This window comes from Alexandromys fortis, unplaced genomic scaffold (genome assembly GCF_014885135.2).
Source record: "Alexandromys fortis isolate MF-2015 unplaced genomic scaffold, M_Fortis_MF-2015_v1.1 scaffold_200, whole genome shotgun sequence".
NCBI lineage: Eukaryota > Metazoa > Chordata > Mammalia > Rodentia > Cricetidae > Alexandromys > Alexandromys fortis.
The window spans coordinates 271,849-285,277 of record NW_026068148.1 but is presented as its reverse complement, the minus strand read 5'-3'; the positions used below and the strand labels follow the sequence as shown (position 1 = coordinate 285,277).

The 13,429-nt window shown below is 38.6% G+C and overlaps 1 protein-coding gene across 1 annotated transcript in view; it reads left to right on the top strand.

The window, feature by feature from the left end:
- Positions 1-3,266: 3,266 nt before the first annotated feature.
- Positions 3,267-13,429, top strand: part of Rtl4 (retrotransposon Gag like 4) — a 134,286-nt gene continuing 124,123 nt past the window's right edge. The window contains exon 1 of the mRNA XM_050127210.1: positions 3,267-3,305. The gene's annotated coding sequence lies outside the window, so the exon portion shown is untranslated. The remainder of the gene's footprint in view (positions 3,306-13,429) is intronic.

Sequence of the window (13,429 nt, the reverse complement as noted above, 5' to 3'; positions counted from 1 at the left end):
TATACTTGTTTTTACCATCCCAACCAAAGTTTCCCTTCCATCCTCTCCTCCCAGTCTCCCTTATCATCCACTCCTCCTCCTCCTGTTTCTCTTCAGATACAAGCAGGCCTCCCAGGGATATCAGTCAGCCATTCTATATTAAGTGGTAGTGAAACTAGGCACCGCCCCATGTATTAAGGCTGATCAAGACAATCCGGTATGAAGAATGGGGTACCAAAAATAGGTGACAGAATGCACTATTAGGAGTCCTACAAGAACACCAAGTTGTACACTTTTAACATATATATGCAGAGAACTTAGGTCAGCCCCATACAGACTCCCTGGTTATTGGTTCAGTCTCTGTGAACCCCTATTACAACAATTGGCGCCCAGACATGTGGACAACTGTATCCACTGAAAGCCTGAGAAAGCTTGGGAAAGAGTAAAGCATGTTTTCTTGGTAGCAGCAGTTTCTCGGGTCTGCTCCACTTGCTAAAGGCAAGCAAGCACTCTCATCTAAGAGAGTCTTCCTGACTCAGCTTTAGCTACAAAACCCTGCAGCTCATTAAGAGATCCTGCCACGAAACACTTAAACGGTGTTGACAAAAAGCTGAACGCATGCTTTTAGGTTTTCAGCTGTAGCAGGAAAAAAGTTGTGCTGTTTAAAAATGCTGGCTTTCTGGGCTGTCCTGCCACAGCAAACTCTGACTCTTTTACGCAGGTGGTTCTTGCGGTTTGCAAGCATAGGCAGCTGAAGCTCGCTTGCTGGCAGGGACCTTGAAATGCCATAGAGTTGTGGCAGTAAACATGGCTACAGCCAGTACCTCAGCCATGAGGCTGGAAAGCTAAGGTCCAGCCATTAAAGCCACGGCTTTAATCCTACTGATACTGCTTGCTAAATTAAGGACTCATGTGGTCAAAAAAGAGACATATACAGTAACGAGAGATTCAAAGACAAAGAAAATTTCTAAATGATTTACAGTGTGTTGAAAATATATGCAGACTAAAAGTTAAAGTTCTTAAAATAAAAAAAAAAACAAACAAAAAAGGAAGAAAGAGTAGTTGGGTGTGGTAGTATACACCTTTAATCCCAACACTTGGGTCCCAAAGCCTGGGAGGCAGAGACAGGCAGATCTCTGAGAGTTCAATGACAGCCTGGTCTACAGAGTTATTCCAGAACAAAGATACAGAGAATATAAAATAAAAGTAAAAATGAACAAAATAGAGTTAAAATAAAACCATACAAAGATGGAAAATAAACAGAGAATTTTGATACTGTATGCTATTATGCTCTCTTTGAATTGTCTGAATGCTGAGAAAGGAGCAACAGCTGCCAAAAGATATTTGTTTATAAATGCTGCTGAACTAATCCAACATAGATATTTTGAAAATGCCTTGACTTTGAAATTTGGATCTAAGGACATGATGCTTTGGAAAGGAGTTTCTTATTTGTTTTCGTAGAGGAGGGGACCCTTTGGATTTCTTCTATTTCAATATGGTATGATGGACCACGCCCTCCTGAAGGGTTGCTGAGATGAAACTAGCACACAGGTTATACCATGAAAGACCTAATTAACGACGCCCCCATTCAGGAGGAAGCAGTTTGGGGAGAAAAAACTGTGCCCATGTTCCCAAATATTGTTTATAAATATTCTTTTACATTTAAAGGGGGAAATGATATAGGTATGAATAATTTGCATTGGTATGGATTTTAGGGTCAATTTTGTTATATGTATATGTATTTCTGATCTTTATTAAGGTATTGTGATTGTGTAGTTCACTTAAAAATGTAATGTGTATAGGTTGTTAGTAGATAATCATTATAGTCAAGTTTGTAGTCATGTTAGTTAAGATTTTCTAGATGTACATAGATATATTTTAGATAGGCATTCTTCATGTCTTTCAAAGATTATAGAATATGGCATTTTAAATGTTTTAATAACTTAGGGTTTTTCATGACAATGAGACATATCTGCTCCTAGCAGCACCAATCTACTTCCAGAAGAAGATGGGTATTGAAGAGGCTCCTTATGAAGTTTGATAGCCATTTGGGCAAAAAAACCTGCTCTTGCCTGGACTGTTGCATAAACTGGACACAAAGAACCCACAGAAAGAGGATGGCTGAACTTGCCTAAAGGTGAGACGATCTTTCGGGGTTTCTGATTCATGAAAGAGTCTGCAAGACATTCTTCAGGACAAGCAGATAGTGACTGCCTTTGAAATTTCCTGCTTCATGGAAATGTCTGCTGGAAACTATGGGCCTGTAGGCTGAAGATGGATGCCCCTATGGTACAGAGGAACTTTGGGTGACTGTTCAGGCAGCAAAATGTCTCTGTCATTTCTAGAGTTTTGAAAGTTGCTTATTTCTTATTTACTTAGGTAATATTATATCCTTCTGGAGTCTTTGATGCAGTTGAAGAATAGATAGATAGTTAAGTTGTTTTCCTTTGTTATGATAAAGATAAAATAGATGTAAATATTGTAATTTTTACTTGATAACTGTTTTGTTATATGTAATTTTGGTATGTTAAGTTAAAGCCTTCCTTTTTTTTTTGTTTAAACAGAAAAAGGGGAAATGATTGAGGAAGGTCATTGGTTAATTATAATAAAGAAACTGCTAGGCCTCATAGGTTAAAACATAGGTGGGAGGAGTAAACAGAACAGAATGCAGAGAGGAAGAGGAAGTGAGGTAAGATGCCTCAGTCAGACTCCATAGCTCCTCTCAGAGAGACACCATGCTCTCCCAGGTAGATGTGATAGCTCTGCTCTCTGAGGCACTCGTGATGAAGCTCCAACCCAGGATGGACATAGGCTAGAATCTTCCCGGTAAGCGCACCTTGGGGTGCTACATACCTTATTAGAAATGGGCTAGTCAAGGTGCGAGAGTTAGCCGAGAAGTGGCTAGATATAATGGGCCAAGCAGTGTTTAAAATAATACAGTTTGTGTGTTGTTATTTCAGGGCATAAGCTAGCAAGGGGGCTGGGGTGCTGGGGGCACAGCCCCGCCGCTCTTAATACAACACATGGGTTAGTTGGTTCTCTGGGTGTTCTTGTGGTACCTTGACCCAACTGGCTCCTACAATCCTTCCTCTCCCTATTCTACAGGGTTCCCTAAGCTCTGCCTAAAGTTTGACTGTGGGTCTCTGCTTCCACTGATCTGTTTCCTTCAGTTGCTGGGTGAAGCCTCTCTGATTACAGTTGGGTTAGGCACCAATTTATTAATATATCAGAGTACCATTGGAAAACATTTCATTACCTGTTTGCCTTTTGTGTTTGTTTCTATCCTAGGCCTCTGGGGTATCCTGTCTCTGGGTCCTGGCTCTCAGGTGAGTTACCTCTCAGTATATGAGTCTCCAGGAGGGCAGTCATTAGTGGGTCACTCACACAATTTTGGTGCCATCTTGACAGCAGTGCATCTTCTAGGCAGGGCAAATAGTAAGCTGAAGGGTTTGTGGCTGGGTTGGTGTCCCAGTCAGTCCCCTGGAAGTCTCTCCACGTTACAGGAGATAGCTGGCTCAGTTTCCAGATCCCCTATCACTAGAAGTCTTAGCAAGGATCACCCTCCTAGATACCTAGGTGTTTACATTGTTCTAGGTTTCTAGCTCATCTCAGAGATGTCCCTAGATTTCAGTTGTCTCTCTGAGTACTCTCTCCCTCCATCCTTCCCCCACTTTATCCTTCCTGTTTCCATTCCCATCCTCCCCCATCCACTAGCAATCCATTCTATTTCCCTTCACAGTGGGAATAATGTATCCTCTACTTGAGCCCTCCTTGTTATTTAGCTTGTAGCACAGTTACCCTTTATTTTATATCTAATACCCACTTATGAGTGAGTACACACCATGTTTGTCTTTCTGAGTCTGGCTTACCTCACTCAGGATGGTTTTTTCTAGTTCCATCCATTTGTCTATAAATTTCATGATGTCATTGTTTTTAACAGCTGAGTTATATTCCATTTTGTAAATGTACCACATTTTCTTTAGCCATTCCTCGATTGAGGGGCATCTAGGTTGTTTCCAAATATTGACTATTGTGAATAAAGCTGCAACTAACATAGCAGAGTAAGTGTCCTTCCATGTAGTTTTGTAGTTTCCTCATTTTACTTAATAATGTATCTTGGTTCTGAATTCATGTGATCACCTAGCATTCTCCATCAAGCTGTACAACTGTGGCGTGGTATCCTATGGAGTAATAATACCATATTTATTTAATTTCTCTCCTAGTGATAACATTTATGTTCCTTTCAGTTATTTGAATAGTTAAAGAATTGACACTATTTAAATGTTCAATTATAAGTCAACTGCATTTTATGATGTGGTATGATGGAGTCATTTTAAAATGGTATAAGAACGTATTAAGTGGAGTTGTAAAATATTTGCTCTGCATTTTCACAGGAAAGGCAGTTTACAAATTACTTTGAACAGTTTGAGCCTTAATGGAAAGGAAATAAAAGCCTGTATGCTTACAACATGTCTGAAAGGATGTGCACTGAACTGTTAAACTGTCATCAAAGTTTCTCCCTAGGTAGTTGGATGATGATATTTTACTTTTTATCCACTTTTTTTGTGTATTTTTTAATCTCTCAGCATTAAATGTACACTGTGGCGAGTAGTTAGAAAAACAATAAAATAAAGGGTAAGTTTTTAAAAGCAGTGCCCTTCCTGTGTCACTGTAGCCGCACTACTGTCCCAGCAGTTCTGGTGTTACTATGACAGGTGACAGAGATCAAAGCCATAGACGGTGCACCTAAGCATGCCACTATGTGAGCATCTAGTCTAGTCAAACAGATTGGGGGAACATTGTCTATCAGAGAGGCTGGAGACCAATGCGGGATTTCAGATTAATAACCTTTTGCAATTTCCACAAATGATGCTGAGGAGAACTGCATCAAAGGACGCATTGCTAAATATGTATATGTATGTGTGTATGTATGTATATGCATGTATGTATATAAAAATCATGCATGCCTTGATGGTGCTTGCTAAGGCAGGAGTAAGTTCTTTTACGTTAGTTTGGCTAGCTTTTCATGCACCAAAGTGAATTGGTGAATGACTCATGCCATGGGCCCTGGATAAGACATGTGTAGGTTCAAATCTTATTTCTGTCTCCTGTTGAAAATTTGCTAAGGTAAGTCACTTCACTCTTTTAAACCTTAATTTTCTGATCTGCAAAATAGGAATTATAGTAACACCTACTTCATTTTATAGTGCTATAAAAAATACCTAAAATAATAGAAATCCTGTATAGTACAGTGCTTGAAAAGCTCATGGTAAATTGTCAATGTTAATAGAACAAACTGCATCACAGCTTTATGGACATAGTTTATTAATGGTCATAAAAATATTGTGTGTGTGTGGGGGGGTTGTTTATTTAAAGATCACTGTTATGAGGTGTCAGAAATGTTTATAGTATATAGAAGAACTCAAACAGATGTCTGAATTTCCAAATAGAAGAAAGGACAAAGGTGCACAATACTAGAATAGTTATTGGCTTTAGATTTAAGATGACAAGAATTTAAGTACCTGACTTTGGCATATATATTTTATAAAGTTGGTTAAATATCTCTATAATAGTAGATATAATTTTCCTAATCTGAATTATGTGGGTAATGACACAAGGTATTTCATAGAATTGTTAATATTAAAATAAAATGAAATAATTTAAATCAATTGCTTATTGCCCAACATCTCGTTAGTGCTCAGTTCATTTACTGAAAAACTATTAGTTGAACATACACAATTACTCGATCTTGTGCTTGGTGATAAGAGTACATTGATAGATGAGACATTTATATTGCTCTTATGTAGCTTGATTTTTCAACTAATCAAAAGCATAACTACCTCTGTTTAAAAGGTACCCTTTCCTATCTGTATTCTCACTGTCTATATATATATATATTTATTAAAATTATGAATATATTCACTTAGATGTATAATTGAAGTTAAAAACTTCTGGGTGAAAATATTTGAGTTGCTTCTGAGTGTCATCTAAAGGATCGAGAATGACTCTTTTCCTATGGAATGAAGTTCAGAGGCACTATTCATCATTGTTATCGTCTTCCACATTATTGTCCTTTGGTGTCATCTTTACATGCATCCTAGTGTTTGTGTTAAATACTGTAGGGCAAGTTGGGGTCCTTTGAGACCATTTCCTTAGAATCACTTAAATATTATTTTTGTATATAATATAGTATATATGTTCACTTCAATTTGCAGATAAGATATAATTTTCTGAGATTGTAAATTGCTCTATACCAAAGTCTATTAATGAGTTCATTCAGAGCTAAACAATTATGTATTGACATTTAAAATATTATCTATTCTTCATAAATTCTCCACAGCTTGATTTGTATTTGTGTAAGACTGTTTAAGTAATATCTGGGAAAATGGCTTAGGGTTTTGAACAAACTTGGAATTTATTATTATTTTTACATTTTAATGACCAAATATAGGCATAGTTTGACTTTATGTTCACTAAGTCTACAATATGTTATTGGTTTTATCTTGTGTTTGGATATAACAGTTCTTATATTACTATCATGTAGCATTAAGTATTTTTACCCTAATATTTACTATCTGCTAGCTATTATCCCTCAGTGCTGCATTAATCTTAGCAGATGCTAATGCAGACTTTTTTCCTTTTAAACTCGAGTGTGATTGTGTGAATAGGTGCAGAGGTCTAAATCTTCATGGTGAAGGAACTAGACCTTGCAAAGACTAATACCCATGCAAGGCTCCGAATGATTAAGAACACGGCTTGAATCATTTCTTTTTGTGGTTCTCAAGTTCCCACCAACACATCAGGGAACTTCAGAGCGAAAGGTGTTCAGAATGGCAAAGACTTCATTTGGAAGTGTGGAAAACGAAGTTCATCAAACCATCAGCTACATACTGCCTGTGTATGACAATATGGTAGACCAGGAGAACTGCTCAAGAATTTGATTCTTTGAGCAAATATTCATAAGCACCAGAATAAATAGACTATCTATGGAATTGTAGCTTTATTGTTGATTTATTTGTATAAAGGAACTTGTGATAGTAAAGTCCAAGAACATGTTTTCTCGTCAAGGAAATTTGGAGAAACACATTGCATGTCTTCTGGGGATGTAAAAACAAACAAAAGGTACCCAGCAGTCCTACAACAGATAGAGCAAGCTGATGATTCTATTTATGGGAATATCATCATATAGCTATGCATATAGTACTAGGTGCTACAGGATAGTAACTGTGAAGCAGGCAATACTTTCTGACTCACCCATTAAACTCCTATTTCCTCTTGCCACCTTTCCTTTTGCTTCCTTTATCCAATATTAGTCCTCCATATTTCTTTCTCTGTATCTCCTGTTTTTATTTTGATATTCACTGACATATTACTTAGAGACCTGCCATTATGTTTTATTTTTAAAAATTACTTTTCATTTTACATACCAACCCCAGTACCCTCTCCCTCATCTTCTCTACCACCTCCCCTTCCTATCCCTCATTTGCTCCCCAGAGGGGTGAGGCCTACCTTGGGGAGTCAACAAGGTTTGCAATACCAACTTGAGGCAGGACCAAGGCCCTCTCCTTGTATCGAGGCTGAGCAAATGGCTTTTTGGAGCCCATTTCCTATAGTGGGATACCTTGCTCAACCTTGAGACCTGCCAATATTAAAAGCCTCTCAATCCCCTTTGCTCTGGGAACAACAGGAAGTAGGATGAAAACAATACCCATTGTCTTTGTCCATTAGGAGATAGCAACTGTTTTCTAGATCTATACTGGGCATATATGCTGATTATTGTTAGCATGAGCAATCTCCAGGCAATAAAATGGCTGTGCACATTGCATGCCCACAGAAGGGAGAGCGAGTACTCAAAGAATTACAGCTACTCCATTTTCAATACCAACAATGTGCCAAACAGAGCTTAGCAGAGGGAGAAGGAATGCAATTGTAATTCCCTGAATAAAATACGCCATTGTACAGCCAGTGGTGTTCTACTGGGAGAATATTGCACAATTTTCAGCCTTTTTCACACACTACCTTCTTTGCAAAGCTGTACAAGAGTTAGGAGGTTTGGATTCAGCTCCCCACCCAGCCACTGACTTTCTATGGAAATTGGAGTAAGACACTAGACTTCTTTTAGCTGTCAGAAATTTCACTGTGTGACCTAGAGTGACCCTTCTAGACTCGGTCTAAAATTCTGCTATCTATTTAACAGGACTGCTATACCTTGATGGTGGCTTGGGGATGAGAGGAACCAGGAGGTCTAGAAGATATACATTATTTCAAAACTTGTTTGTTTTTAGAAAACTTTGCCAAATGTTGTTTGGGAGTAGAAAGAATGACAGATTTGCAAATGGAAACTGATTGCAAGTGGGTGTTTAGGTGTCCATTTCTATACTGCGTCCCTTCCTCTAAGCTCCAGCATCACTCTGCTCAATGAATATTTGATTTTGAAGCACATTTGTTCAGAGTCTGTTTACATTCTGGGAGTAGGCTTTGGTTTGCTAGTCAAGAGAACAATGTGTGAAGACAGAAAAAAAAAAAAACAGTAATCATGCAACTAGAACTTACACATGCTCTTAGCTCCTCTTATACCTCATAGTGGTTATGTAGGGACAGTTACTTTGCATATGAAAAAGGAAAGAGAACAAGGCTTAGAGAGATTTTATACTATGCTTACGATAACATAAATAACTGGAAGAGCCAGTCTTCAAATCCACTACCATGGTGACTCTAGAATACTTAATGAGCAAGTCTTCCATTAATCTGAAATTAAAAAAAAATAGGTAATTCATTGTAGAAAGAAGGCTCTCCCTACAACCAGATGAGCATTTGCTCGACAATTCTGTCTCATGCTACCATTATGTAGAAGCAGTAGGCTCAGACTTGTAACCAACTAAGAGTCATCTCCACTCAATACTTACTATTCTCTATGACCTTCTTTGGAAACTGAATTTACCAGGTAGCTGGTAGGAAGAAAGTAGGAGGGTTTCTTCAGTGGCCACAGCAGGTAGCTTATTACAGAACAATCAGTGTACAGAACTGTTAAAAAGCTAAATCCCCAAAGCTGAGGAACTTATCCTTGGCACTTCCTCAACCCATCCCAGGTTCCTTGCCTCCTCTCTCTGGATTTGTGAGGAAACTCATGTCCATATGCCACCTCTGGGATCCCAGGGATCTTTATGCTGGCGCCTTTCTATGGACTTACCACCTTCAGCACTTCTAATTGCTTTTGATATTTTCATTTCCTACTCCTCTTGTTACTGTCTCTAATTTACTACTCTGTAAATAGCAAACCACTATCAATGGCTATCATTTTTCTACATATTTGTAAGCAGTGTATCATTTAATTCCTGACCATTGCCTGAAACAATCCATACATAAGAAAGAACAATCTAACCAGGCAAACTGGAAACCCTGGCTATAGGCACACTAGTAGGCACATGTATGAGCATAGGTTTAAAATTATAACTTTACAACTGCAGAATCTTCAGAACTATTGTAAAAGTCCCAGAAGGACACTCATTATAAGACCCTAAAAATCTTTTGTTGTTCTTGCTAAGAACTGAACCTAAGAACTCACCTATACTAGGCAAATGCTCTACCATGGAGTTACATTTCTAGCTCATCCCCAAGTGTTCTTTCTACTCTCTCCCATTTGCCCTCTCATTTCTTCTTTCTATTCCTCTTACTCAGATTCAACATATTTTTTGATGCTTCCAGAGTTTACATTCTTTTGTGAACCTCACTTTATTTAGTCTCTGCTGATTCTGACTTTCAGTACTGCTAAGAGTCCAAATCTTGCTATGAGATTCCTTTTGTGTTGTTCTTCTTTTTTCTATCAACAAATACTGTGTTTTACAGCTATTTCTTTCTAATCACAACAACCTCCCTTCTAGTGAAAGGAAGGAAGAGGGAGGAGGGAGGAAGGAGGCTCTTAAGATTTAGGAAGCTTTAGAAATTTACAATGCTCTAAAAGCGGTGAAATAGGAATGTTCATAAGGCCCATCACCAAGCCTCTGTAAGCAGCAATGATTGCTAGTGATGAGAAGAATCATTGGTAGAGCTAGCTACCTGCCAGTGTTTCAAGGAGCTGAGAGACTGTGACTTTTATGAGTCTTCACCCATGCTGAATGGGTGATGCCTTCTGACTGATCCATGCTCCTGTAACTAACTTTTCACTCATGTTCCTGTTAATCAGCTCAATAATCTCACTGATTAGCTGAGCTAGGCTCCTGTAGGATTAATGTTTCTTCAGTCTATCACAGATGTTTATTCATGACTCCCTAGGAAAAGTCACATAACAGATTGCTTGCCATATGTCCATGTTTTGTTTTCACTGTCTTCTCTACCTCCTCCTTATCATCCCCTCACAGGAGAGACTCATTATTTGTCATGCCATCTGGGTAAGACAGATAGAACCAATTGTGTTGACCTTATCTAATCAATGAGGGAACTGAGACTCAAGTCCTTTAAGTGACTTATAGAGGAGCTACACATTCTTTTCTCCAATAGACAGAAATTTCCCTAGGAATACTAGTTACAAATAAAAGTAAGGGTTGAGAGTTCCTGAGAAATGTGAGGTGGCTTCAAGAATACAATATTGACAAGCAGCATGTTTTTTATGGTTGTTTTACTAAAGGAACAGGACTAAAAGGAAGCGAGCAGGATTAGAGAGGTCTTGAACAAAGACCTCTAACAGAGCTCAAATCTGTGTCCAAAATGAAAAATGAAGTGTGTACTATATCATTAAAATGTAACAAAGAAAATCACCTACCATGCTGAGATAAATCTATGTTGAGAACCTGGTAATTTTTCTTTCACCAATACTCTTGTTTATGAGTTAGACATTTCTAATAAAAAAACTGCATAAAAAAGAAAAGCACATGGCAAACAGCATTTAGAAGTTAGGGTTGAGAAGAATCTACTGTTGAGAGATCCCTATTCTCAGACTTGGCTTTATAATCTATAATCTATGTATAAATAGCAGTTTTACACTTTGACTGGCCTACTGCTTGGCACATACTACAAATCAATGAATGGTTTTAGACAGCTATTGTATTTCATTGATTTATTCTAGATATTCATTCAGTTCAGTAGTCTGTGCTTTACATGTTAGAAATAGCTAGAAGGTAGTATTTTCCAATATCTAGATGAAGTAAGCTTCTATACATGTCAATGAAATAGCAGGGTATTAGATAATTCCAAATTTATTCATATATTCAAGGCCAGCCTGGTCTATAAGAACTAGTTACAGGACAGCCTCCAAGGCTATAGAGAAACCTTGTCTCGGTGGGCCTAAGAAAGCAAACTCCATGCGAGGAGTAGCTGATTGAGTCCAGGGATATTGGTGGACTAGGATTGAGCCAGTGACCTGGGCCAGAGTAGACCTGAAACAGCAAACTCCACCAGAACAGGTACAGGGGAGCAACCACTGAGCGAGTGAGTTAGAGCCAGAGACCCCTGAGGGTCCAGATGTGAATCTGGGACATTCAAGAGAGTAGACCGAATCCAGGACCCCTGTGGGTCTGGTGATGAGTCTAGGACATCAGAGAAATTAGGACTGAGCCAGGACCTCTGCGGGACTGTTCATTAATCTGGGACCTTCAAGGAGTAGGCAGGAACCAGAAAACTCTGCTGGTCCAGGCATGAGTCTGGGAGTTCAGAGGGACTAGGCCTGAGCCAGGACCTCTGTGGGTCTGGGCCTTGGTCTGGTACATCAAAGGCAATAGGCAGGGACCAGAAACCTCTGCCGTTCTGAGCATGAGTCTGTGACCTCCCTGAGGGAGTAAGCCTGAGCCTGGTCCTCTGCAGGACTGGGTGCACCTGAGCCTGGGAACTGTGAGGGAGTATACCAGAGCCAGAGTCCTTTACAGGACCAAGCCCAAGCCAGGTATCTCTGTAGGAATAGAACCACACCAGAGACATTTAAAGAAACAGGTTTAAGCTGACAACCTAGGCTAGACCAGACCTGAGACAGCAAATTCCAAGGGAGTGGAACAAAGCCTGGAAGTGCTGAGTGACTTCCAGGAACACCGAGTGACCAAAGTGGTAACTAGAAATGTGGCACTGACTGTAACACAAGGAACAACCATCTGAGCCTTGGATTCACTGGCACCTAGAAGATTAATCAACAGAATCACAGAGAGCCCCATCCACACCTGTTAGAAGAAAGGATGAGTAGAAAAGTTAAGAATACATGCGACACCACAGAGAGCAACACAACACCAGTAAAACCTAAAGATCCTACAACAGCAAGACTTGAACAACCAAATATAGATGAAGCAGAAGAAAATGACCTAAAAACAACTCCAGGAGAATGTTTGAAATTTTTAAAGAGGAAATGAGAAATTCCCTCAAAGAAATGGAAGAAAAAACAAACAAAAAATTGGAAGGCATCAGCAAATCCCTTAAAAAAAAAAAAGAAATCAAGAAAAAGCAATCAAACGTATGAAAGAAACTATTCAAGACTTGAAAGCTGAAATAAAGGCAGTAAAGAAATCACAAGCCGAGGAAATTACAAAAACAGAAATCATGAGTAAATGATCAGGAACCACAAATGCAAGCATGAGCAGCAGAATACAAGAGATGGAAGAGAGAATCTCAAGCGCTGAAGATATAACAGAGAAAATAGACTCATCAGTCAAAGCAAACATTAAGTCTAAGAAAAGCTTAATCCAAAATATCCAGGAAATATGGCACACAATGAAAAAGCCAAACCAAAGAATAATAGGTATAAAAAAAGGAGAAGCTCAACTCAAAAGTAAAGAAAATATATTTAACAAAATCATAGAAGAAAACTTTCCCAACCTGAAGAAAGATGTGCCTATCAAGATACAAGAAGCTTACAGAATATCAAATAGACTAGAACAAAAAAAGTCTCCTTACTACATAATAATCAAAACACTAAACATACAGAGTTAAGAAAGAATATTAAGAACTGCAAAGGAAAAAGGCCAAGTAACATATAAAGGCAGAACTATCAGAATTACACCTGACATTTCACTGGAGACAATGAAAGCCAGAAGGTCATGGTCAAGCATTATGCAGACATTAAGAGACCATGAATGCCAGCCCGGACTTCTATACCCAGCAAACCTTTCAAACACCATAGAAGAACAAAACAAAATATTCCATGACAAAAATCAGATTTAACCAACACTTAGCCACAAAACCAGCTCTACACAAGATACTAGAAGGTAAACTCCAACCCAAGGAAGTTGGCTACATCAACAAGAACACAGACAATTGATGGTCTCATAGAAGCACATCCCAAAGAAGAGAAAAATGCATAAATTAACATCACCAACAATGAATTCTAAAGTAACAGGAGATAGCAATCACTGGTCATTATTATCCCTTAATATAAAAGGACTCAATTCACCTCTAAAAAGGCACAGGCTAACAGATTGGGTAGAAAAACAGAATCCATGTTTCTTCTGCATACAAGAAACACACCTCAACCTCA